The sequence below is a fragment of the Lissotriton vulgaris genome, chromosome 12, assembly GCF_964263255.1.
Source record: "Lissotriton vulgaris chromosome 12, aLisVul1.2, whole genome shotgun sequence".
In the NCBI taxonomy this organism is placed as follows: Eukaryota; Metazoa; Chordata; class Amphibia; order Caudata; family Salamandridae; genus Lissotriton; species Lissotriton vulgaris.
In genome coordinates this window covers 446,611,864-446,634,519 of record NC_141700.1, presented here as the reverse complement: position 1 = coordinate 446,634,519, position 22,656 = coordinate 446,611,864, and the positions used below count along the sequence as shown (strand labels likewise).

The window sequence follows — 22,656 nt, the reverse complement described above, 5'->3', positions numbered from 1 at the left end:
AAGTGGGTGCTGTGGCTTAGCTGGTTAAAGCGCCTGTCTAGTAAACAGGAGATCCTGAGTTCAACTCAGCAGCGCCTTGCTTTTCTCATTGTTATATAACAAATCATTTTCATTAGGTCTTATTCCGATACAATTAAAATATAAAAGTCTGATTCATCTTACTGTTGAAAAGATCATCTTAAACCTTATAAAAACCCAAGTATTTTCAAGATTATAGAATGAATACTGTTATTGCAAAATGAAAAAAACTACATATCTATGAGAAAGACGTAGATCAAATTTCTACCTAGATTTGAGCAATATTAATACCTTCATGAATAAAATTGTAAAGAATTCAAGAAATGAAATTGGGTTTTATAAGAGTACCTGTTTATTAAAACATATTAATCCTTGCGTAGTGATTGAGTATCTTTTCGTGTTTAAGATTACAATACATATAAAGAAGAATATATAGCAGAAAACACATTTTCATCATCAACAATAAATTGTTTATGCATTTTTTACTATTAATGTTGGTGCTGTGGCTTAGTGGTTAAAGCGCCTGTCTCGGAAACAGGAAATCCTGAGTTCAGTTCTCAGTAGCACCCAACTGTTTTCTCCATGCTTTCCGAATAATTTTCATCAAACAAGTGTTGAATACAATTTAAGAATAAACATCTGGTTCTATGAACTTTAGAATAAGTTATCTTAAAAATTAAATAAAATGCTTGGTATTGTGAAGATTTTTGTAGGAATGCATTGACTGAAATAGGGAAAAGAAAATGACAAAGAACAAGATAGAGGTGAATGATCACTCTATTGTTGAATTCAACTAATCCATTCTTTAGCAAGGTATATTTTAAATTGATATGAATAGGGTAAACTTCAAATTAGAGAGGTGTTTTTGAATAAGTGAAGAGTCTTCATTCATCTTAAGTGTTTGAGTAGAGAAGTGCGTGAACTTAGAAAAGAATATGAAAGTGAAAAAGCAATATTCCCTTGAACACCATTAAGAAAAGTGTTTCAAAATTAAGAATCAAGTGGGTGCTGTGGCTTAGCTGGTTGAAGCGCCTGTCTAGTAAACAGGAGATCCTGAGTTCAACTCTCAGCAGCGCCTTGCTTTTCTCCTTGTTATATAACAAATCATTTTCATTAGGTCTTATTCCGATACAATTAAAATATAAAAGTCTGATTCATCTTACTGTTAAAAAGATCATCTTAAACCTTATAAAAACCCAAGTATTTTCAAGATTATAGAATGAATACTGTTATTGCAAAATGAAAAAAACTACATATCTATGAGAAATACGTAGATGAAATTTCTACCTAGATTTGAGCAATATTAATACCTTCATGAAAAAAATTGTAAAGAATTCAAGAAATGAAATTGGGTTTTATAAGAGTACCTGTTTATTAAAACATATTAATCCTTGCGTAGTGATTGGGTATCTTTTCGTGTTTAAGATTACAATACATATAAAGAAGAATTTATAGCAGAAAACACATTTTCATCATCAACAATAAATTATTTATGCATTTTTTACTATTAACGTTGGTGCTGTGGCTTAGTGGTTAAAGCGCATGTCTCGTAAACAGGAAATCCTGAGTTAAAATCTCAGTAGCACCTAACTGTTTTTTCCATGCTTTCCGAATCATTTTCATCAAACAAGTGTTGAATAAAATTTAAGAATAAACATCTGGTTCTATGAACTTTAGAATAAGTTATCTTAAAAATTAAATAAAATGCTTGGTATTGTGAAGATTTTTGTAGGAATGCATTGACTGAAATAGGGAAAAGAAAATGACAAAGAACAAGATAGAGGTGAATGATCACTCTATTGTTGAATTCAACTAATCCATTCTTTAGCAAGGTATATTTTAAAATGATATGAATAGGGTAAACTTCAAATTAGATAGGTGTTTTTGAATAAGTGAAGAGTCTTCATTCATCTTAAGTGTTTGAGTAGAAAAGTGTGTGAACTTAGAAAAGAATATGAAAGTGAAAAAGCAATATTCTCTTGAACACCATAAAGAAAAGTGTTTCAAAATTAAGAATCAAGTGGGTGCTGTGGCTTAGCTGGTGAAAGCGCCTGTCTAGTAAACAGGAGATCCTGAGTTCAGCTCTCAGCAGCGCCTTGCTTTTCTCATTGTTATATAACAAATCATTTTCATTAGGTCTTATTCCGATACAATTAAAATATAAAAGTCTGATTCATCTTACTGTTAAAAAGATCATCTTAAACCTTATAAAAACCCAAGTATTTTCAAGATTATAGAATGAATACTGTTATTCCAAAATGAAAAAAATAAATATCTATGAGAAAGACGTAGATGAAATTTCTACCTAGATTTGAGCAATATTAATACCTTCATGAAAAAAATTGTAAAGAATTCAAGAAATGAAATTGGGTTTTATAAGAGTACCTGTTTATTAAAACATATTAATCCTTGCGTAGTGATTGAGTATCTTTTCGTGTTTAAGATTACAATACATATAAAGAAGAATTTATAGCAGAAAACACATTTTCATCATCATCAATAAATTATTTATGATTTTTTTCTGTTAACGTTGGTGCTGTGGCTTAGTGGTTAAAGCGCCTGTCTCGTAAATAGGAAATCGTGAGTTCAATTCTCAACAGCACCTAACTGTTTTCTCCATGCTTTCCGAATAATTTTCATCAAACAAGTGTTGAATACAATTTAAGTAAGCATGGCCGGAAAATCCGTTTTGCTCGCGGATTTTGCGGATTTTCGGTAAATTCGCAATCCGCGAGATTCGCGAATCTCCCGCAAAATCCGCAAATCTGCGAGCAGCGGATTTTTTGTGGCTTGCTCGCACTGTTCGCGTGAGTTCACGGCTTCCCAGTACAACTTCGCGCCCCGGGAATAAGCGCTAAATTGCAGAAATACGATCTTAGCAAAACTGAAACTACTTACCAGGTTCAAAAGTTCAGGCTCATCATTAGTAGCCATTTCCTGTAGTGCTTCCTGAGGGGCCCCTCCAGAGTTCAGTTGCCAGTTGCAACTATTATGTGACCCTGCTCTGAACCTCAGAATAGTTACACATATGCCACAAAGGTCCTGAATTACAGCTAAGGGAGACAAGCAGGAGCCAGGCTGGAAGTTCAAATCCATTAATCAGCCCCTAATTCATTATTGTCAGTTGGGGCAGGGCAGGTGTTGTAACTAATTTTGCAACAATGAATGCACTTAGCAAGTGCAAAAGATCACTAATCAGGAAGCACTAAGGAAGCAGGTGCCAGCTAAAAAAATATTCTGTGACACATTAATCAGCCCCAAATTAATTCAGGTCACTTGAGGCAGGGAAGGTGTGCTTTGCTTTGCCACAATAATGTACACTGACTGGACAACCAGAGGGTGCTGTGATGAAACAGAGGGTGGCATGGGTGGGCCAGAGGGTGGCATGAGTAGTCAGAGAGTGGCAGTGGTGACAGAGAGTGGCAGTGATGAAGAAGAGTGTCCCAAACAGGCTGGACACGTAGAAACAACAAGTTCGCAAAACTTGCGACCCGACAGGTAAGTTCGCGTTTTGCGAAATTGTACAAAACCCTCGCGAACTGGCAGAAACACGCGCGAACACAAAAAAAAAAATCCGCAAATTCGCGAGAATTCGCAGATTTTGCGAATTGCGAGTTGGCAAATCGGCAAAATTCGCGAACGCGAGATTCGCAAAATTCGCCCATGCTTAAATTTAAGAAGAAACATCTGGTTCTCTGAACTTTAGAATAAGTTATCTTAAAAATAAATAAAATGCTTGGTATTGTGAAGATTTTTGTAGGAATGCATTGACTGAAATAGGGAAAAGAAAATGACAAAGAACAAGATAGAGGTGAATGATCACTCTATCGTTGAATTCAACTAATCCATTCTTTAGCAAGGTATATTTTAAAATGATATGGATAGGGTAAACTTCAAATTAGAGAGGTGTTTTTGAATAAGTGAAGAGTCTTCATTCATCTTAAGTGTCTGAGTGGAGAAGTGTGTGAACTTAGAAAAGAATATGAAAGGGAAAAAGCAATATTCTCTTGAACACCATAAAGAAAAGTGTTTCAAAATTAAGAATCAAGTGGGTGCTGTGGCTTAGCTGGTTAAAGCGCCTGTCTAGTAAACAGGAGATCCTGAGTTCAACTCCCAGCAGCGCCTTGCTTTTCTCATTGTTATATAACAAATCATTTTCATTAGGTCTTATTCCGATACAATTAAAATATAAAAGTCTGATTCATCTTACTGTTAAAAAGATCATCTTAAACCTTATAAAAACCCAAGTATTTTCAAGATTATAGAATGAATACTGTTATTGCAAAATGAAAAAAACTACATATCTATGAGAAAGACGTAGATGAAATTTCTACCTAGATTTGAGCAATATTAATACCTTCATGAATAAAATTGTAAAGAATTCAAGAAATGAAATTGAGTTTTATAAGAGTACCTGTTTATTAAAACATATTAATCCTTGCGTAGTTATTGAGTATCTTTTCGTGTTTAAAATTACAATACATATAAAGAAGAATTTATAGCAGAAAACACATTTTCATCATCAACAATAAATGATTTATGCATTATTTTAATATTACCGTTGGTGCTGTGGCTTAGTGGTTAAAGCTCCTGTCTCGTAAACAGGAAATCCTGAGTTCTAATCTCAGCAGCACCTAATTGTTTTCTCCATGCTTTCCAAATAATTTTCATCAAACAAGTGTTGAATACAATTTAAGAATAAACATCTGGTTCTATGAACTTTAGAATAAGTTATCTTAAAAATTAAATAAAATGCTTGGTATTGTGAAGATTTTTGTAGGAATGCATTGACTGAAATAGGGAAAAGAAAATGACAAAGAACAAGATAGAGGTGAATGATCACTCTATTTTTGAATTCAACTAATCCATTCTTCAGCAAGGTATATTTTAAAATGATATGAATAGGGTAAAATTCAAATTAGAGAGGTGTTTTTGAATAAGTGAAGAGTCTTCATTCATCTTAAGTGTTTGAGTGGAGAAGTGTGTGGACTTAGAAAAGAATATGAAAGTGAAAAAGCAATATTCTCTTGAACACCATAAAGAAAAGTGTTTCAAAATTAAGAATCAAGTGGGTGCTGTGGCTTAGCTGGTTAAAGCGCCTGTCTAGTAAACAGGAGATCCTGAGTTCAACTCTCAGCAGTGCCTTGCTTTTCTCATTTTTATATAACAAATCATTTTCATTAGGTCTTATTCCGATACAATTAAAATATAAAAGTCTGTTTCATCTTACTGTTGAACAGATCATCTTAAACCTTATAAAAAGCCAAGAATTTTCAAGATTATAGAATGAATACAGTTATTGCAAAATGAAAAAATACATATCTATGAGAACGAAGTAGATGAAATTTCTACCTAGATTTGAGCAATATTAATACCTTCATGAAAAAAATTGTAAAGAATTCAAGAAATGAAATTGGGTTTTATAAGAGTACCTGTTTATTAAAACATATTAATCCTTGCGTAGTGATTGAGTATCTTTTCGTGTTTAAGATTACAATACATATAAAGAAGAATTTATAGCAGAAAACACATTTTCATCATCAACAATAAATTGTTTATGCATTTTTTACTATTAATGTTGGTGCTGTGGCTTAGTGGTTAAAGCGCCTGTCTCGGAAACAGAAAATCCTGAGTTCAGTTCTCAGTAGCACCCAACTGTTTTCTCCATGCTTTCCGAATAATTTTCATCAAACAAGTGTTGATACAATTTAAGAATGAACATCTGGTTCTATGAACTTTAGAATAAGTTATCTTAAAAATTAAATAAAATGCTTGGTATTGTGAAGATTTTTGTAGGAATGCATTGACAGAAATAGGGAAAAGAAAATGACAAAGAACAAGATAGAGGTGAATGATCACTCTATTGTTGAATTCAACTAATCCATTCTTTAGCAAGGTATATTTTAAATTGATATGAATAGGGTAAACTTCAAATTAGAGAGGTGTTTTTGAATAAGTGAAGAGTCTTCATTCATCTTAAGTGTTTGAGTAGAGAAGTGTGTGAACTTAGAAAAGAATATGAAAGTGAAAAAGCAATATTCCCTTGAACACCATAAAGAAAAGTGTTTCAAAATTAAGAATCACGTGGGTGCTGTGGCTTAGCTGGTTGAAGAGCCTGTCTAGTAAACAGGAGATCCTGAGTTCAACTCTCAGCAGCGCCTTGCTTTTCTCATTGTTATCTAACAAATCATTTTCATTAGGTCTTATTCCGATACAATTAAAATATAAAAGTCTGATTCATCTTACTGTTAAAAAGATCATCTTAAACCTTATAAAAACCCAAGTATTTTCAAGATTATAGAATGAATACTGTTATTGCAAAATGAAAAAAACTACATATCTATGAGAAATACGTAGATGAAATTTCTACCTAGATTTGAGCAATATTAATACCTTCATGAATAAAATTGTAAAGAATTCAAGAAATGAAATTGGGTTTTACAAGAGTACCTGTTTATTAAAACATATTAATCCTTGCGTAGTGATTGGGTATCTTTTCGTGTTTAAGACTACAATACATATAAAGAAGAATTTATAGCAGAAAACACATTTTCATCATCAACAATAAATTATTTATGCATTTTTTACTATTAACGTTGGTGCTGTGGCTTAGTGGTTAAAGCGCATGTCTCGTAAACAGGAAATCCTGAGTTAAAATCTCAGTAGCACCTAACTGTTTTTTCCATGCTTTCCGAATAATTTTCATCAAACAAGTGTAGAATAAAATTTAAGAATAAACATCTGGTTCTATGAACTTTAGAATAAGTTATCTTAAAAATTAAATAAAATGCTTGGTATTGTGAAGATTTTTGTAGGAATGCATTGACTGAAATAGGGAAAAGAAAATGACAAAGAACAAGATAGAGGTGAATGATCAATCTATTGTTGAATTCAACTAATCCATTCTTTAGCAAGGTATATTTTAAAATGATATGAATAGGGTAAACTTCAAATTAGATAGGTGTTTTTGAATAAGTGAAGAGTCTTCATTCATCTTAAGTGTTTGAGTACAGAAGTGTGTGAACTTAGAAAAGAATATGAAAGTGAAAAAGCAATATTCTCTTGAACACCATAAAGAAAAGTGTTTCAAAATTAAGAATCAAGTGGGTGCTGTGGCTTAGCTGGTGAAAGCGCCTGTCTAGTAAACAGGAGATCCTGAGTTCAGCTCTCAGCAGCGCCTTGCTTTTCTCATTGTTATATAACAAATCATTTTCATTAGGTCTTATTCCGTTACAATTAAAATATAAAAGTCTGATTCATCTTACTGTTAAAAAGATCATCTTAAACCTTATAAAAACCCAAGTATTTTCAAGATTATAGAATGAATACTGTTATTGCAAAATGAAAAAAATAAATATCTATGAGAAAGACGTAGATGAAATTTCTACCTAGATTTGAGCAATATTAATACCTTCATGAAAAAAAATTGTAAAGAATTCAAGAAATGAAATTGGGTTTTATAAGAGTACATGTTTATTAAAACATATTAATCCTTGCGTAGTGATTGAGTATCTTTTCGTGTTTAAGATTACAATACATATAAAGAAGAATTTATAGCAGAAAACACATTTTCATCATCAACAATAAATTATTTATGCATTTTTTACGATTAACGTTGGTGCTGTGGCTTAGTGGTTAAAGCGCACGTCTCGTAACTAGGAAATCCTGAGTTCAATTCTCAGCAGCACCTAACTGTTTTCTCCATGCTTTCCGAATAATTTTCATCAAACAAGTGTTGAATACAATTTAAGAATAAACATCTGGTTCTATGAACTTTAGAATAAGTTATCTTAAAAATTAAATAAAATGCTTGGTATTGTGAAGATTTTTGTAGGAATGCATTGACTGAAATAGGGAAAAGAAAATGACAAAGAACAAGATAGAGGTGAATGATCACTCTATCGTTGAATTCAACTAATCCATTCTTTAGCAAGGTATATTTTAAATTGATATGAATAGGGTAAACTTCAAATTAGAGAGGTGTTTTTGAATAAGTGAAGAGTCTTCATTCATCTTAAGTGTTTGAGTAGAGAAGTGTGTGAACTTAGAAAAGAATATGAAAGTGAAAAAGCAATATTCCCTTAAACACCATAAAGAAAAGTGTTTCAAAATTAAGAATCAAGTGGGTGCTGTGGCTTAGCTGGTTGAAGCGCCTGCCTAGTAAACAGGAGATCCTGAGTTCAACTCTCAGCAGCGCCTTGCTTTTCTCATTTTTATATAACAAATTATTTTCATTAGGTCTTATTCCTATACAATTAAAATATAAAAGTCTGATTCATCTTACTGTTGAACAGATCATCTTAAACCTTATAAAAAGCCAAGAATTTTCAAGATTATAGAATGAATACAGTTATTGCAAAATGAAAAAAACTACATATCTATGAGAAAGACGTAGATGAAATTTCTACCTAGATTTGAGCAATGTTAATACCTTCATGAATAAAATTGTAAAGAATTCAAGAAATGAAATTGAGTTTTATAAGAGTACCTGTTTATTAAAACATATTAATCCTTGCGTAGTGATTGAGTATCTTTTCGTGTTTAAGATTACAATACATATAAACAAGAATTTATAGCAGAAAACACATTTTCATCATCAACAATAAATTATTTATGCATTTTTTACTATTAACGTTGGTGCTGTGGCTTAGTGGTTAAAGCGCCTGTCTCGTAAACAGGAAATCCTGAGTTCAAATCTCAGCAGCACCTAACTGTTTTCTCCATGCTTTCCGAATAATTCTCATCAAACACATGTTGAATACAATTTAAGAATAAACATCTGGTTCTATGAACTTTAGAATAAGTTATCTTAACAATTAAATAAAATGATTGGTATTGTGAAGATTTTTGTAGGAATGCATTGACTGAAATAGGGAAAAGAAAATGACAAAGAACAAGATAGAGGTGAATGATCACTCTATTGTTGAATTCAACTAATCCATTCTTCAGCAAGGTATAGTTTAAAATGATATGAATAGGGTAAACTTCAAATTAGAGAGGTGTTTTTGAATAAATGAAGAGTCTTCATTCATCTTAAGTGTTTGAGTAGAGAAGTGTGTGAAATTAGAAAAGAATATGAAAGTGAAAAAGCAATATTCCCTTGAACACCATAAAGAAAAGTGTTTCAAAATTAAGAATCAAGCGGGTGCTGTGGCTTAGCTGGTTGAAGCGCCTGTCTAGTAAACAGGAGATCCTGAGTTCAACTCTCAGCAGCGCCTTGCTTTTCTCATTGTTATATAACAAATCATTTTCATTAGGTCTTATTCCGATACAATTAAAATATAAAAGTCTGATTCATCTTACTGTTAAAAAGATCATCTTAAACCTTATAAAAACTCAAGTATTTTCAAGATTATAGAATGAATACTGTTATTGCAAAATGAAAAAAACTACATATCTATGAGAAATACGTAGATGAAATTTCTACCTAGATTTGAGCAATATTAATACTTTCATGAAAAAAATTGTAAAGAATTCAAGAAATGAAATTGGGTTTTATAACAGTACCTGTTTATTAAAACATATTAATCCTTGCGTAGTGATTGAGTATCTTTTCGTTTTTAAGATTACAATACATATAAAGAAGAATTTATAGCAGAAAACACATTTTCATCATCAACAATGAATTATTTATGCATTTTTTACTATTAACGTTGGTGCTGTGGCTTAGTGGTTAAAGCGCATTTCTCGTAAACAGGAAATCCTGAGTTAAAATCTCAGTAGCACCTAACTGTTTTCTCCATGTTTCCGAATAATTTTCATCAAACAAGTGTTGAATACAATTTAAGAATAAACATCTGGTTCTATGAACTTTAGAATAAGTTATCTTAAAAATTAAATAAAATGCTTGGTATTGTGAAGATTTTTGTAGGAATGCATTGACTGAAATAGGGAAAAGAAAAATGACAAAGAACAAGATAGAGGTGAATGATCACTCTATCGTTGAATTCAACTAATCCATTCTTTAGCAAGGTATATTTTAAAATGATATGATTAGGGTAAACTTCAAATTAGAGAGGTGTTTTTGAATAAGTGAAGAGTCTTCATTCATCTTAAGTGTTTGAGTGGAGAAGTGTGTGAACTTAGAAAAGAATATGAAAGGGAAAAAGCAATATTCTCTTGAACACCATAAAGAAAAGTGTTTCAAAATTAAGAATCAAGTGGGTGCTGTGGCTTAGCTGGTTAAAGCGCCTGTCTAGTAAACATGAGATCCTGAGTTCAACTCCCAGCAGCGCCTTGCTTTTCTCATTGTTATATAACAAATCATTTTCATTAGGTCTTATTCCGATACAATTGAAATATAAAAGTCTGATTCATCTTACTGTTAAAAAGATCATCTTAAACCTTATAAAAACCCAAGTATTTTCAAGATTATAGAATGAATACTGTTATTGCAAAATGAAAAAAACAACATATCTATGAGAAAGACGTAGATGAAATTTCAACCTAGATTTGAGCAATATTAATACCTTCATAAATAAAATTGTAAAGAATTCAAGAAATGAAATTGAGTTTTATAAGAGTACCTGTTTATTAAAACATATTAATCCTTGCGTAGTGATTGAGTATCTTTTCGTGTTTAAGATTACAATACATATAAAGAAGAATTTATAGCAGAAAACACATTTTCATCATCAACAATAAATGATTTATGCATTTTTTTAATATTACCGTTGGTGCTGTGGCTTAGTGGTTAAAGCTCCTGTCTCGTAAACAGGAAATCCTGAGTTCAAATCTCAGCAGCACCTAATTGTTTTCTCCATGCTTTCCAAATAATTTTCATCAAACAAGTGTTGAATACAATTTAAGAATAAACATCTGGTTCTATGAACTTTAGAATAAGTTATCTTAAAAATTAAATAAAATGCTTGGTATTGTGAAGATTTTTGTAGGAATGCATTGACTGAAATAGGGAAAAGAAAATGACAAAGAACAAGATAGAGGTGAATGATCACTCTATTTTTGAATTCAACTAATCCATTCTTCAGCAAGGTATATTTTAAAATGATATGAATAGGGTAAACTTCAAATTAGATCGGTGTTTTTGAATAAGTGAAGAGTCTTCATTCATCTTAAGTGTTTGAGTAGAGAAGTGTGTGAACTTAGAAAAGAATATGAAAGTGAAAAAGCAATATTCTCTTGAACACCATAAAGAAAAGTGTTTCAAAATTAAGAATCAAGTGGGTGCTGTGGCTTAGCTGGTTAAAGCGCCTGTCTAGTAAACAGGAGATCCTGAGTTCAACTCTCAGCAGCGCTTTGCTTTTCTTATTGTTATATAACAAATCATTTTCATTAGGTCTTATTCCGATACAATTAAAATATAAAATCTGATTCATCTTACTGTTAAAAAGATCATCTTAAACCTTATACAAACCCAAGTATTTTCAAGATTATAGAATGAATACTGTTATTGCAAAATGGAAAAAATAAATATCTATGAGAAAGACGTAGATGAAATTTCTACCTAGATTTGAGCAATATTAATACCTTCATGAAAAAAAATTGTAAAGAATTCAAGAAATGAAATTGGGTTTTATAAGAGTACCTGTTTATTAAAACATATTAATCCTTGCGTAGTGATTGAGTATCTTTTCGTGTTTAAGATTACAATACATATAAAGAAGAATTTATAGCAGAAAACACATTTTCATCATCAACAATAAATTATTTATGCATTTTTTACTGTTAACGTTGGTGTTGTGGCTTAGTGGTTAAAGCGCCTGTCTCGTAAATAGGAAATCCTGAGTTCAATTCTCAGCAGCACCTAACTGTTTTCTCCATGCTTTCCGAATAATTTTCATCAAACAAGTGTTGAATACAATTTAAGTAAGCATGGCCGGAAAATCCGTTTCGCTCGCGGATTTTCGGTAAATTCGCAATCCGCGAGATTCGCGAATCTCCCGCAAAATCCGCAAATCCGCGAGCAGCGGATTTTTTGTGGCTTGCTCGCACTGTTCGCGTGAGTTCACGGCTTCCCAGTTCAACTTCGCGCCCCGCGAATAAGCGCTAAATTGCAGAAATACGATCTTAGCAAAACTGAAACTACTTACCAGGTTCAAAAGTTCAGGCTCATCATTAGTAGCCATTTCCTGTAGTGCTTCCTGAGGGGCCCCTCCAGAGTTCAGTTGCCAGTTGCAACTATTATGTGACCCTGCTCTGAACCTCAGAATAGTTACACATATGCCACAAAGGTCCTGAATTACAGCTAAGGGAGACAAGCAGGAGCCAGGCTGGAAGTTCAAATCCATTAATCAGCCCCTAATTCATTATTGTCAGTTGGGGCAGGGCAGGTGTTGTAACTAATTTTGCAACAATGAATGCACTTAGCAAGTGCAAAAGATCACTAATCAGGAAGCACTAAGGAAGCAGGTGCCAGCTAAAAAAATATTCTGTGACACATTAATCAGCCCCAAATTAATTCAGGTCACTTGAGGCAGGGAAGGTGTGCTTTGCTTTGCCACAATAATGTACACTGACTGGACAACCAGAGGGTGCTGTGATGAAACAGAGGGTGGCATGGGTGGGCCAGAGGGTGGCATGAGTAGTCAGAGAGTGGCAGTGGTGACAGAGAGTGGCAGTGATGAAGAAGAGTGTCCCAAACAGGCTGGACATGTAGAAACAACAAGTTCGCAAAACTTGCGACCCGACAGGTAAGTTCGCGTTTAGCGAAATTGTACAAAACCCTCGCGAACTGGCAGAAACACGCGCGAACACAAAAAAAAAAATCTGCAAATTCGCGAGAATTCGCAGATTTTGCGAATTGCGAGTTTGCAAATCCGCAAAATTCGCGAACGCGAGATTCGCAAAATTCGCCCATGCTTAAATTTAAGAAGAAACATCTGGTTCTCTGAACTTTAGAATAAGTTATCTTAAAAATAAATAAAATGCTTGGTATTGTGAAGATTTTTGTAGGAATGCATTGACTGAAATAGGGAAAAGAAAATGACAAAGAACAAGATAGAGGTGAATGATCACTCTATCGTTGAATTCAACTAATCCATTCTTTAGCAAGGTATATTTTAAAATGATATGGATAGGGTAAACTTCAAATTAGAGAGGTGCTTTTGAATAAGTGAAGAGTCTTCATTCATCTTAAGTGTCTGAGTGGAGAAGTGTGTGAACTTAGAAAAGAATATGAAAGGGAAAAAGCAATATTCTCTTGAACACCATAAAGAAAAGTGTTTCAAAATTAAGAATCAAGTGGGTGCTGTGGCTTAGCTGGTTAAAGCGCCTGTCTAGTAAACAGGAGATCCTGAGTTCAACTCCCAGCAGCGCCTTGCTTTTCTCATTGTTATATAACAAATCATTTTCATTAGGTCTTATTCCGATACAATTAAAATATAAAAGTCTGATTCATCTTACTGTTAAAAAGATCATCTTAAACCTTATAAAAACCCAAGTATTTTCAAGATTATAGAATGAATACTGTTATTGCAAAACGAAAAAAACTACATATCTATGAGAAAGACGTAGATGAAATTTCTACCTAGATTTGAGCAATATTAATACCTTCATGAATAAAATTGTAAAGAATTCAAGAAATGAAATTGAGTTTTATAAGAGTACCTGTTTATTAAAACATATTAATCCTTGCGTAGTTATTGAGTATCTTTTCGTGTTTAAGATTACAATACATATAAAGAAGAATTTATAGCAGAAAACACATTTTCATCATCAACAATAAATGATTTATGCATTTTTTTAATATTACCGTTGGTGCTGTGGCTTAGTGGTTAAAGCTCCTGTCTCGTAAACAGGAAATCCTGAGTTCAAATCTCAGCAGCACCTAATTGTTTTCTCCATGCTTTCCAAATAATTTTCATCAAACAAGTGTTGAATACAATTTAAGAATAAACATCTGGTTCTATGAACTTTAGAATAAGTTATCTTAAAAATTAAATAAAATGCTTGGTATTGTGAAGATTTTTGTAGGAATGCATTGACTGAAATAGGGAAAAGAAAATTACAAAGAACAAGATAGAGGTGAATGATCACTCTATCGTTGAATTCAACTAATCCATTCTTTAGCAAGGTATATTTTAAATTGATATGAATAGGGTAAACTTCAAATTAGAGAGGTGTTTTTGAATAAGTGAAGAGTCTTCATTCATCTTAAGTGTTTGAGTAGAGAAGTGTGTGAACTTAGAAAAGAATATGAAAGTGAAAAAGCAATATTCCCTTGAACACCATAAAGAAAAGTGTTTCAAAATTAAGAATCAAGTGGGTGCTGTGGCTTAGCTGGTTGAGGCGCCTGCCTAGTAAACAGGAGATCCTGGGTTCAACTCTCAGCAGTGCCTTGCTTTTCTCATTTTTATATAACAAATCATTTTCATTGGGTCTTATTCCGATACAATTAAAATATAAAAGTCTGATTCATCTTACTGTTGAAAAGATCTTCTTAAACCTTATAAAAACCCAAGTATTTTCAAGATTATAGAATGAATACAGTTATTGCAAAATGAAAAAAATTACATATCTATGAGAAAGAAGTAGATGAAATTTCTATCTAGATTTGAGCAATATTAATACCTTCATGAAAAAAATTGTAAAGAATTCAAGAAATGAAATTGGGTTTTATAAGAGTACCTGTTTAATAAAACATATTAATCCTTGCGTAGTGATTGAGTATCTTTTCGTGTTTAAGATTACAATACATATAAAGAAGAATTTATAGCAGAAAACACATTTTCATCATCAACAATTAATTATTTATGCATTTTCTACTATTAACGTAGGTGCTGTGGCTTAGTGGTTAAAACGCCTGTCTCGTAAACAGGAAATCCTGAGTTCAAATCTCAGCAGCACCTAACTGTTTTCTCCATGCTTTCCGAATAATTTTCATCAAACACATGTTGAATACAATTTAAGAATAAACATCTGGTTCTATGAACTTTAGAATAAGTTATCTTAAAAATTAAATAAAATGATTGGTATTGTGAAGATTTTTGTAGGAATGCATTAACTGAAATAGGGAAAAGAAAATGACAAAGAACAAGATAGAGGTGAATGATCACTCTATTGTTGAATTCAACTAATCCATTCTTCAGCAAGGTATAGTTTAAAATGATATGAATAGGGTAAACTTCAAATTAGAGAGGTGTTTTTGAATAAATGAAGAGTCTTCATTCATCTTAAGTGTTTGAGTAGAGAAGTGTGTGAACTTAGAAAAGAATATGAAAGTGAAAAAGCAATATTCCCTTGAACACCATAAAGAAAAGTGTTTCAAAATTAAGAATCAAGCGGGTGCTGTGGCTTAGCTGGTTGAAGCGCCTGTCTAGTAAACAGGAGATCCTGAGTTCAACTCTCAGCAGCTCCTTGCTTTTCTCATTGTTATATAACAAATCATTTTCATTAGGTCTTATTCCGATACAATTAAAATATAAAAGTCTGATTCATCTTACTGTTAAAAAGATCATCTTAAACCTTATAAAAACCCAAGTATTTTCAAGATTATAGAATGAATACTGTTATTGCAAAATGAAAAAAACTACATATCTATGAGAAATACGTAGATGAAATTTCTACCTAGATTTGAGCAATATTAATACCTTCATGAAAAAAATTGTAAAGAATTCAAGAAATGAAATTGGGTTTTATAAGAGTACCTGTTTATTAAAACATATTAATCCTTGCGTAGTGAATGAGTATCTTTTCGTGTTTAAGATTACAATACATATAAAGAAGAATTTATAGCAGAAAACACATTTTCATCATCAACAATAAATTATTGATGCATTTTTTACTATTAACGTTGGTGCTGTGGCTTAGTGGTTAAAGCGCATTTCTCGTAAACAGGAAATCCTGAGTTAAAATCTCAGTAGCACCTAACTGTTTTCTCCATGTTTCCGAATAATTTTCATCAAACAAGTGTTGAATACAATTTAAGAATAAACATCTGGTTCTATGAACTTTAGAATAAGTTATCTTAAAAATTAAATAAAATGCTTGGTATTGTGAAGATTTTTGTAGGAATGCATTGACTGAAATAGGGAAAAGAAAATGACAAAGAACAAGATAGAGGTGAATGATCACTCTATCGTTGAATTCAACTAATCCATTCTTTAGCAAGCTATATTTTAAAATGATATGAATAGGGTAAACTTCAAATTAGAGAGGTGTTTTTGAATAAGTGAAGAGTCTTCATTCATCTTAAGTGTTTGAGTGGAGAAGTGTGTGAACTTAGAAAAGAATATGAAAGGGAAAAAGCAATATTCTCTTGAACACCATAAAGAAAAGTGTTTCAGAATTAAGAATCAAGTGGGTGCTGTGGCTTAGCTGGTTAAAGCGCCTGTCTAGTAAACAGGAGATCCTGAGTTCAACTCCCAGCAGCGCCTTGCTTTTCTCATTGTTATATAACAAATCATTTTCATTAGGTCTTATTCCGATACAATTGAAATATAAAAGTCTGATTCATCTTACTGTTAAAAAGATCATCTTAAACCTTATAAAAACCCAAGTATTTTCAAGATTATAGAATGAATACTGTTATTGCAAAATGAAAAAAACTACATATCTATGAGAAAGACGTAGATGAAATTTCTACCTAGATTTGAGCAATATTAATACATTCATGAATAAAATTGTAAAGAATTCAAGAAATGAAATTGAGTTTTATAAGAGTACCTGTTTATTAAAACATATTAATCCTTGCGTAGTGATTGAGTATCTTTTCGTGTTTAAGATTACAATACATATAAAGAAGAATTTATAGCAGAAAACACATTTTCATCATCAACAATAAATGATTTATGCATTTTTTTAATATTACCGTTGGTGCTGTGGCTTAGTGGTTAAAGCTCCTGTCTCGTAAACAGGAAATCCTGAGTTCAAATCTCAGCAGCACCTAATTGTTTTCTCCATGCTTTCCAAATAATTTTCATCAAACAAGTGTTGAATACAATTTAAGAATAAACATCTGGTTCTATGAACTTTAGAATAAGTTATCTTAAAAATTAAATAAAATGCTTGTATTGTGAAGATTGTTGTAGGAATGCATTGACTGAAATAGGGAAAAGAAAATGACAAAGAACAAGTTAGAGGTGAATGATCACTCTATTTTTGAATTCAACTAATCCATTCTTCAGCAAGGTATATTTTAAAATGATATGAATAGGGTAAAATTCAAATTAGAGAGGTGTTTTTGAATAAGTGAAGAGTCTTCATTCATCTTAAGTGTTTGAGTGGAGAAGTGTGTGGACTTAGAAAAGAATATGAAAGTGAAAAAGCAATATTCTCTTGAACACCATAAAGAAAAGTGTTTCAAAATTAAAAATCAAGTGGGTGCTGTGGCTTAGCTGGTTAAAGCGCCTGTCTAGTAAACAGGAGATCCTGAGTTCAACTCTCAGCAGCGCCTTGCTTTTCTCATTGTTATGTAACAAATCATTTTCATTAGGTCTTATTCCGATACAATTAAAATATATACAAGTCTGATTCATCTTACTGTTAAAAAGATCATCTTAAACCTTATAAAAACCCAAGTATTTTCAAGATTATAGAATGAATACTGTTATTGCTAAATGAAAAAAACTACATATCTATGAGAAAGACGTAGATGAAATTTCTACCTAGATTTGAGCAATATTAATACCTTCATGAATAAAATTGTAAAGAATTCAAGAAATGAAATTGAGTTTTATAAGAGTACCTGTTTATTAAAACATATTAATCCTTGCGTAGTGATTGAGTATCTTTTCGTGTTTAGGATTACAATACATATAAAGAAGAATTTATAGCAGAAATCACATTTTCATCATCAACAATAAATGATTTATGCATTTTTTTAATATTACCGTTGGTGCTGTGGCTGAGTGGTTAAAGCTCCTGTCTCGTAAACAGGAAATCCTGAGTTCAAATCTCAGCAGCACCTAATTGTTTTCTCCATGCTTTCCAAATAATTTTCATCAAACAAGTGTTGAATTCAATTTAAGAATAAACATCTGGTTCTATGAACTTTAGAATACGTTATCTTAAAAATTAAATAAAATGCTTGGTATTGTGAAGATTTTTGTAGGAATGCATTGACTGAAATAGGGAAAAGAAAATGACAAAGAACAAGATAGAGGTGAATGATCACTCTATCGTTGAATTCAACTAATCCATTCTTTAGCAAGGTATATTTAAAAATTATATGAATAAGGTAAACTTCAAATTAGAGAGGTGTTTTTGAATAAGTGAAGAGTCTTCATTCATCTTAAGTGTTTGAGTGGAGAAGTGTGTGAACTTAGAAAAGAATATGAAAGGGAAAAAGCAATATTCTCTTGAACACCATAAAGAAAAGTGTTTCAAAATTAAGAATCAAGTGGGTGCTGTGGCTTAGCTGGTTAAAGCGCCTGTCTAGTAAACAGGAGATCCTGAGTTCAACTCCCAGCAGCGCCTTGCTTTTCTCATTGTTATATAACAAATCATTTTCATTAGGTCTTATTCCGATACAATTGAAATATAAAAGTCTGATTCATCTTACTGTTAAAAAGATCATCTTAAACCTTATAAAAACCCAAGTATTTTCAAGATTATAGAATGAATACTGTTATTGCTAAATGAAAAAAACTACATATCTATGAGAAAGACGTAGATGAAATTTCTACCTAGATTTGAGCAATATTAATACCTTCATGAATAAAATTGTAAAGAATTCAAGAAATGAAATTGAGTTTTATAAGAGTACCTGTTTATTAAAACATATTAATCCTTGCGTAGTGATTGAGTATCTTTTCGTGTTTAAGATTACAATACATATAAAGAAGAATTTATAGCAGAAAACACATTTTCATCATCAACAATAAATGATTTATGCATTTTTTTAATATTACCGTTGGTGCTGTGGCTGAGTGGTTAAAGCTCCTGTCTCGTAAACAGGAAATCCTGAGTTCAAATCTCAGCAGCACCTAATTGTTTTCTCCATGCTTTCCAAATAATTTTCATCAAACAAGTGTTGAATTCAATTTAAGAATAAACATCTGGTTCTATGATCTTTAGAATAAGTTATCTTAAAAATTAAATAAAATGCTTGGTATTGTGAAGATTTTTGTAGGAATGCATTGACTGAAATAGGGAAAAGAAAATGACAAAGAACAAGATAGAGGTGAATGATCACTCTATTGTTGAATTCAACTAATCCATTCTTCAGCAAGGTATATTTTAAAATGATATGAATAGGGTAAAATTCAAATTAGAGAGGTGTTTTTGAATAAGTGAAGAGTCTTCATTCATCTTAAGTGTTTGAGTGGAGAAGTGTGTGGACTTAGAAAAGAATATGAAAGTGAAAAAGCAATATTCTCTTGAACACCATAAAGAAAAGTGTTTCAAAATTAAGAATCAAGTGGGTGCTGTGGCTTAGCTGGTTAAAGCGCCTGTCTAGTAAACAGGAGATCCTGAGTTCAACTCTCAGCAGTGCCTTGCTTTTCTCATTTTTATATAACAAATCATTTTCATTAGGTCTTATTCCGATACAATTAAAATATAAAAGTCTGATTCATCTTACTGTTGAAAAGATCATCTTAAACCTTATAAAAACCCAAGTATTTTCAAGATTATAGAATGAATACTGTTATTGCAAAATGAAAAAAATACATATCTATGAGGAAGACGTAGATGAAATTTTTACCTAGATTTGAGCAATATTAATACCTTCATGAAAAAAAATTGTAAAGAATTCAAGAAATGAAATTGGGTTTTATAAGAGTACCTGTTTATTAAAACATATTAATCCTTGCGTAGTGATTGAGTATCTTTTCGTGTTTAAGAATACAATACATATAAAGAAGAATTTATAGCAGAAAACACATTTTCATCATCAACAATAAATTATTTATGCATTTTTTACTATTAACGTTGGTGCTGTGGCTTAGTGGTTAAAGCGCCTGTCTCGTAAACAGGAAATCCTGAGATCAATTCTCAGCAGCACCTAACTGTTTTCTCCATGCTTTCCGAATATTTTCATCAAACAAGTGTTGAATACAATTTAGGAATAAACATCTGGTTCTATGAACTTTAGAATAAGTTATCTTAAAAATTAAATAAAATGCTTGGTATTGTGAAGATTTTTGTAGGAATGCATTGACTGAAATAGGGAAAAGAAAATGACAAAGAACAAGATAGAGGTGAATGATCACTCTATCGTTGAATTCAACTAATCCATTCTTTAGCAAGGTATAGTTTAAAATGATATGAATAGGGTAAACTTCAAATTAGAGAGGTGTTTTTGAATAAATGAAGAGTCTTCATTCATCTTAAGTGTTTGAGTAGAGAAGTGTGTGAACTTAGAAAAGAATATGAAAGTGAAAAAGCAATATTCCCTTGAACACCATAAAGAAAAGTGTTTCAAAATTAAGAATCAAGCGGGTGCTGTGGCTTAGCTGGTTGAAGCGCCTGTCTAGTAAACAGGAGATCCTGAGTTCAACTCTCAGCAGCTCCTTGCTTTTCTCATTGTTATATAACAAATCATTTTCATTAGGTCTTATTCCGATACAAATAAAATATAAAAGTCTGATTCATCTTACTGTTAAAAAGATCATCTTAAACCTTATAAAAACCCAAGTATTTTCAAGATTATAGAATGAATACTGTTATTGCAAAATGAAAAAAACTACATATCTATGAGAAATACGTAGATGACATTTCTACCTAGATTTGAGCAATATTAATACCTTCATGAAAAAAATTGTAAAGAATTCAAGAAATGAAATTGGGTTTTATAAGAGTACCTGTTTATTAAAACATATTAATCCTTGCGTAGTGATTGAGTATCTTTTCGTGTTTAAGATTACAATACATATAAAGAAGAATTTATAGCAGAAAACACATTTTCATCATCAACAATAAATTATTTATGCATTTTTTACTATTAACGTTGGTGCTGTGGCTTAGTGGTTAAAGCGCATTTCTCGTAAACAGGAAATCCTGAGTTTAAATCTCAGTAGCACCTAACTGTTTTCTCCATGTTTCCGACTAATTTTCATCAAACAAGTGTTGAATACAATTTAAGAATAAACATCTGGTTCTATGAACTTTAGAATAAGTTATCTTAAAAATTAAATAAAATGCTTGGTATTGTGAAGATTTTTGTAGGAATGCATTGACTGAAATAGGGAAAAGAAAATGACAAAGAACAAGATAGAGTTGAATGATCACTCTATCGTTGAATTCAACTAATCCATTCTTTAGCAAGGTATATTTTAAAATGATATGAATAGGGTAAACTTCAAATTAGAGAGGTGTTTTTGAATAAGTGAAGAGTCTTCATTCATCTTAAGTGTTTGAGTGGAGAAGTGTGTGAACTTAGAAAAGAATATGAAAGGGAAAAAGCAATATTCTCTTGAACACCATAAAGAAAAGTGTTTCAAAATTAAGAATCAAGTGGGTGCTGTGGCTTAGCTGGTTAAAGCGCCTGTCTAATAAACAGGAGATCCTGAGTTCAACTCCCAGCAGCGCCTTCCTTTTCTCATTGTTATATAACAAATCATTTTCATTAGGTCTTATTCCGATACAATTGAAATATAAAAGTCTGATTCATCTTACTGTTAAAAAGATCATCTTAAACCTTATAAAAACCCAAGTATTTTCAAGATTATAGAATGAATACTGTTATTGCAAAATGAAAAAAACTACATATCTATGAGAAAGACGTAGATGAAATTTCTACCTAGATTTGAGCAATATTAATACATTCATGAATAAAATTGTAAAGAATTCAAGAAATGAAATTGAGTTTTATAAGAGTACCTGTTTATTAAAACATATTAATCCTTGCGTAGTGATTGAGTATCTTTTCGTGTTTAAGATTACAATACATATAAAGAAGAATTTATAGCAGAAAACACATTTTCATCATCAACAATAAATGATTTATGCATTTTTTTAATATTACCGTTGGTGCTGTGGCTTAGTGGTTAAAGCTCCTGTCTCGTAAACAGGAAATCCTGAGTTCAAATCTCAGCAGCACCTAATTGTTTTCTCCATGCTTTCCAAATAATTTTCATCAAACAAGTGTTGAATACAATTTAAGAATAAACATCTGGTTCTATGAACTTTAGAATAAGTTATCTTAAAAATTAAATAAAATGCTTGTATTGTGAAGATTTTTGTAGGAATGCATTGACTGAAATAGGGAAAAGAAAATGACAAAGAACAAGATAGAGGTGAATGATCACTCTATTTTTGAATTCAACTAATCCATTCTTCAGCAAGGTATATTTTAAAATGATATGAATAGGGTAAAATTCAAATTAGAGAGGTGTTTTTGAATAAGTGAAGAGTCTTCATTCATCTTAAGTGTTTGAGTGGAGAAGTGTGTGGACTTAGAAAAGAATATGAAAGTGAAAAAGCAATATTCTCTTGAACACCATAAAGAAAAGTGTTTCAAAATTAAAAATCAAGTGGGTGCTGTGGCTTAGCTGGTTAAAGCGCCTGTCTAGTAAACAGGAGATCCTGAGTTCAACTCTCAGCAGCGCCTTGCTTTTCTCATTGTTATGTAACAAATCATTTTCATTAGGTCTTATTCCGATACAATTAAAATATAAAAGTCTGATTCATCTTACTGTTAAAAAGATCATCTTAAACCTTATAAAAACCCAAGTATTTTCAAGATTATAGAATGAATACTGTTATTGCTAAATAAAAAAACTACATATCTATGAGAAA

The 22,656-nt window shown here is 31.6% G+C and overlaps 20 non-coding genes across 20 annotated transcripts; all 20 read left to right on the top strand.

Annotated features, from left to right (window-relative positions):
- Window positions 1-514: 514 nt before the first annotated feature.
- Window positions 515-587, top strand: TRNAP-CGG (transfer RNA proline (anticodon CGG)). Its single transcript has one exon. It is a non-coding gene; the product is annotated as a tRNA-Pro (tRNA).
- Window positions 588-4,069: 3,482 nt separating this feature from the next.
- TRNAT-AGU (transfer RNA threonine (anticodon AGU)) lies at window positions 4,070-4,143 on the top strand. The gene has a single exon. It is a non-coding gene; the product is annotated as a tRNA-Thr (tRNA).
- Window positions 4,144-5,089: 946 nt separating this feature from the next.
- Window positions 5,090-5,163, top strand: TRNAT-AGU (transfer RNA threonine (anticodon AGU)). The gene has a single exon. It is a non-coding gene; the product is annotated as a tRNA-Thr (tRNA).
- A 3,491-nt stretch (window positions 5,164-8,654) lies between these two features.
- Window positions 8,655-8,727, top strand: TRNAT-CGU (transfer RNA threonine (anticodon CGU)). Its single transcript has one exon. It is a non-coding gene; the product is annotated as a tRNA-Thr (tRNA).
- A 1,966-nt stretch (window positions 8,728-10,693) lies between these two features.
- Window positions 10,694-10,766, top strand: TRNAT-CGU (transfer RNA threonine (anticodon CGU)). Its single transcript has one exon. It is a non-coding gene; the product is annotated as a tRNA-Thr (tRNA).
- A 435-nt stretch (window positions 10,767-11,201) lies between these two features.
- On the top strand, window positions 11,202-11,275 carry TRNAT-AGU (transfer RNA threonine (anticodon AGU)). Its single transcript has one exon. It is a non-coding gene; the product is annotated as a tRNA-Thr (tRNA).
- A 436-nt stretch (window positions 11,276-11,711) lies between these two features.
- Window positions 11,712-11,784, top strand: TRNAT-CGU (transfer RNA threonine (anticodon CGU)). Its single transcript has one exon. It is a non-coding gene; the product is annotated as a tRNA-Thr (tRNA).
- A 1,437-nt stretch (window positions 11,785-13,221) lies between these two features.
- TRNAT-AGU (transfer RNA threonine (anticodon AGU)) lies at window positions 13,222-13,295 on the top strand. Its single transcript has one exon. It is a non-coding gene; the product is annotated as a tRNA-Thr (tRNA).
- A 438-nt stretch (window positions 13,296-13,733) lies between these two features.
- Window positions 13,734-13,806, top strand: TRNAT-CGU (transfer RNA threonine (anticodon CGU)). Its single transcript has one exon. It is a non-coding gene; the product is annotated as a tRNA-Thr (tRNA).
- A 946-nt stretch (window positions 13,807-14,752) lies between these two features.
- On the top strand, window positions 14,753-14,825 carry TRNAT-CGU (transfer RNA threonine (anticodon CGU)). The gene has a single exon. It is a non-coding gene; the product is annotated as a tRNA-Thr (tRNA).
- A 1,453-nt stretch (window positions 14,826-16,278) lies between these two features.
- On the top strand, window positions 16,279-16,352 carry TRNAT-AGU (transfer RNA threonine (anticodon AGU)). Its single transcript has one exon. It is a non-coding gene; the product is annotated as a tRNA-Thr (tRNA).
- A 438-nt stretch (window positions 16,353-16,790) lies between these two features.
- Window positions 16,791-16,863, top strand: TRNAT-CGU (transfer RNA threonine (anticodon CGU)). Its single transcript has one exon. It is a non-coding gene; the product is annotated as a tRNA-Thr (tRNA).
- A 434-nt stretch (window positions 16,864-17,297) lies between these two features.
- Window positions 17,298-17,371, top strand: TRNAT-AGU (transfer RNA threonine (anticodon AGU)). The gene has a single exon. It is a non-coding gene; the product is annotated as a tRNA-Thr (tRNA).
- A 440-nt stretch (window positions 17,372-17,811) lies between these two features.
- TRNAT-CGU (transfer RNA threonine (anticodon CGU)) lies at window positions 17,812-17,884 on the top strand. Its single transcript has one exon. It is a non-coding gene; the product is annotated as a tRNA-Thr (tRNA).
- Window positions 17,885-18,319: 435 nt separating this feature from the next.
- On the top strand, window positions 18,320-18,393 carry TRNAT-AGU (transfer RNA threonine (anticodon AGU)). The gene has a single exon. It is a non-coding gene; the product is annotated as a tRNA-Thr (tRNA).
- A 438-nt stretch (window positions 18,394-18,831) lies between these two features.
- On the top strand, window positions 18,832-18,904 carry TRNAT-CGU (transfer RNA threonine (anticodon CGU)). Its single transcript has one exon. It is a non-coding gene; the product is annotated as a tRNA-Thr (tRNA).
- A 435-nt stretch (window positions 18,905-19,339) lies between these two features.
- Window positions 19,340-19,413, top strand: TRNAT-AGU (transfer RNA threonine (anticodon AGU)). Its single transcript has one exon. It is a non-coding gene; the product is annotated as a tRNA-Thr (tRNA).
- A 437-nt stretch (window positions 19,414-19,850) lies between these two features.
- TRNAT-CGU (transfer RNA threonine (anticodon CGU)) lies at window positions 19,851-19,923 on the top strand. The gene has a single exon. It is a non-coding gene; the product is annotated as a tRNA-Thr (tRNA).
- Window positions 19,924-21,887: 1,964 nt separating this feature from the next.
- On the top strand, window positions 21,888-21,960 carry TRNAT-CGU (transfer RNA threonine (anticodon CGU)). The gene has a single exon. It is a non-coding gene; the product is annotated as a tRNA-Thr (tRNA).
- Window positions 21,961-22,394: 434 nt separating this feature from the next.
- On the top strand, window positions 22,395-22,468 carry TRNAT-AGU (transfer RNA threonine (anticodon AGU)). The gene has a single exon. It is a non-coding gene; the product is annotated as a tRNA-Thr (tRNA).
- Window positions 22,469-22,656: the final 188 nt, after the last annotated feature.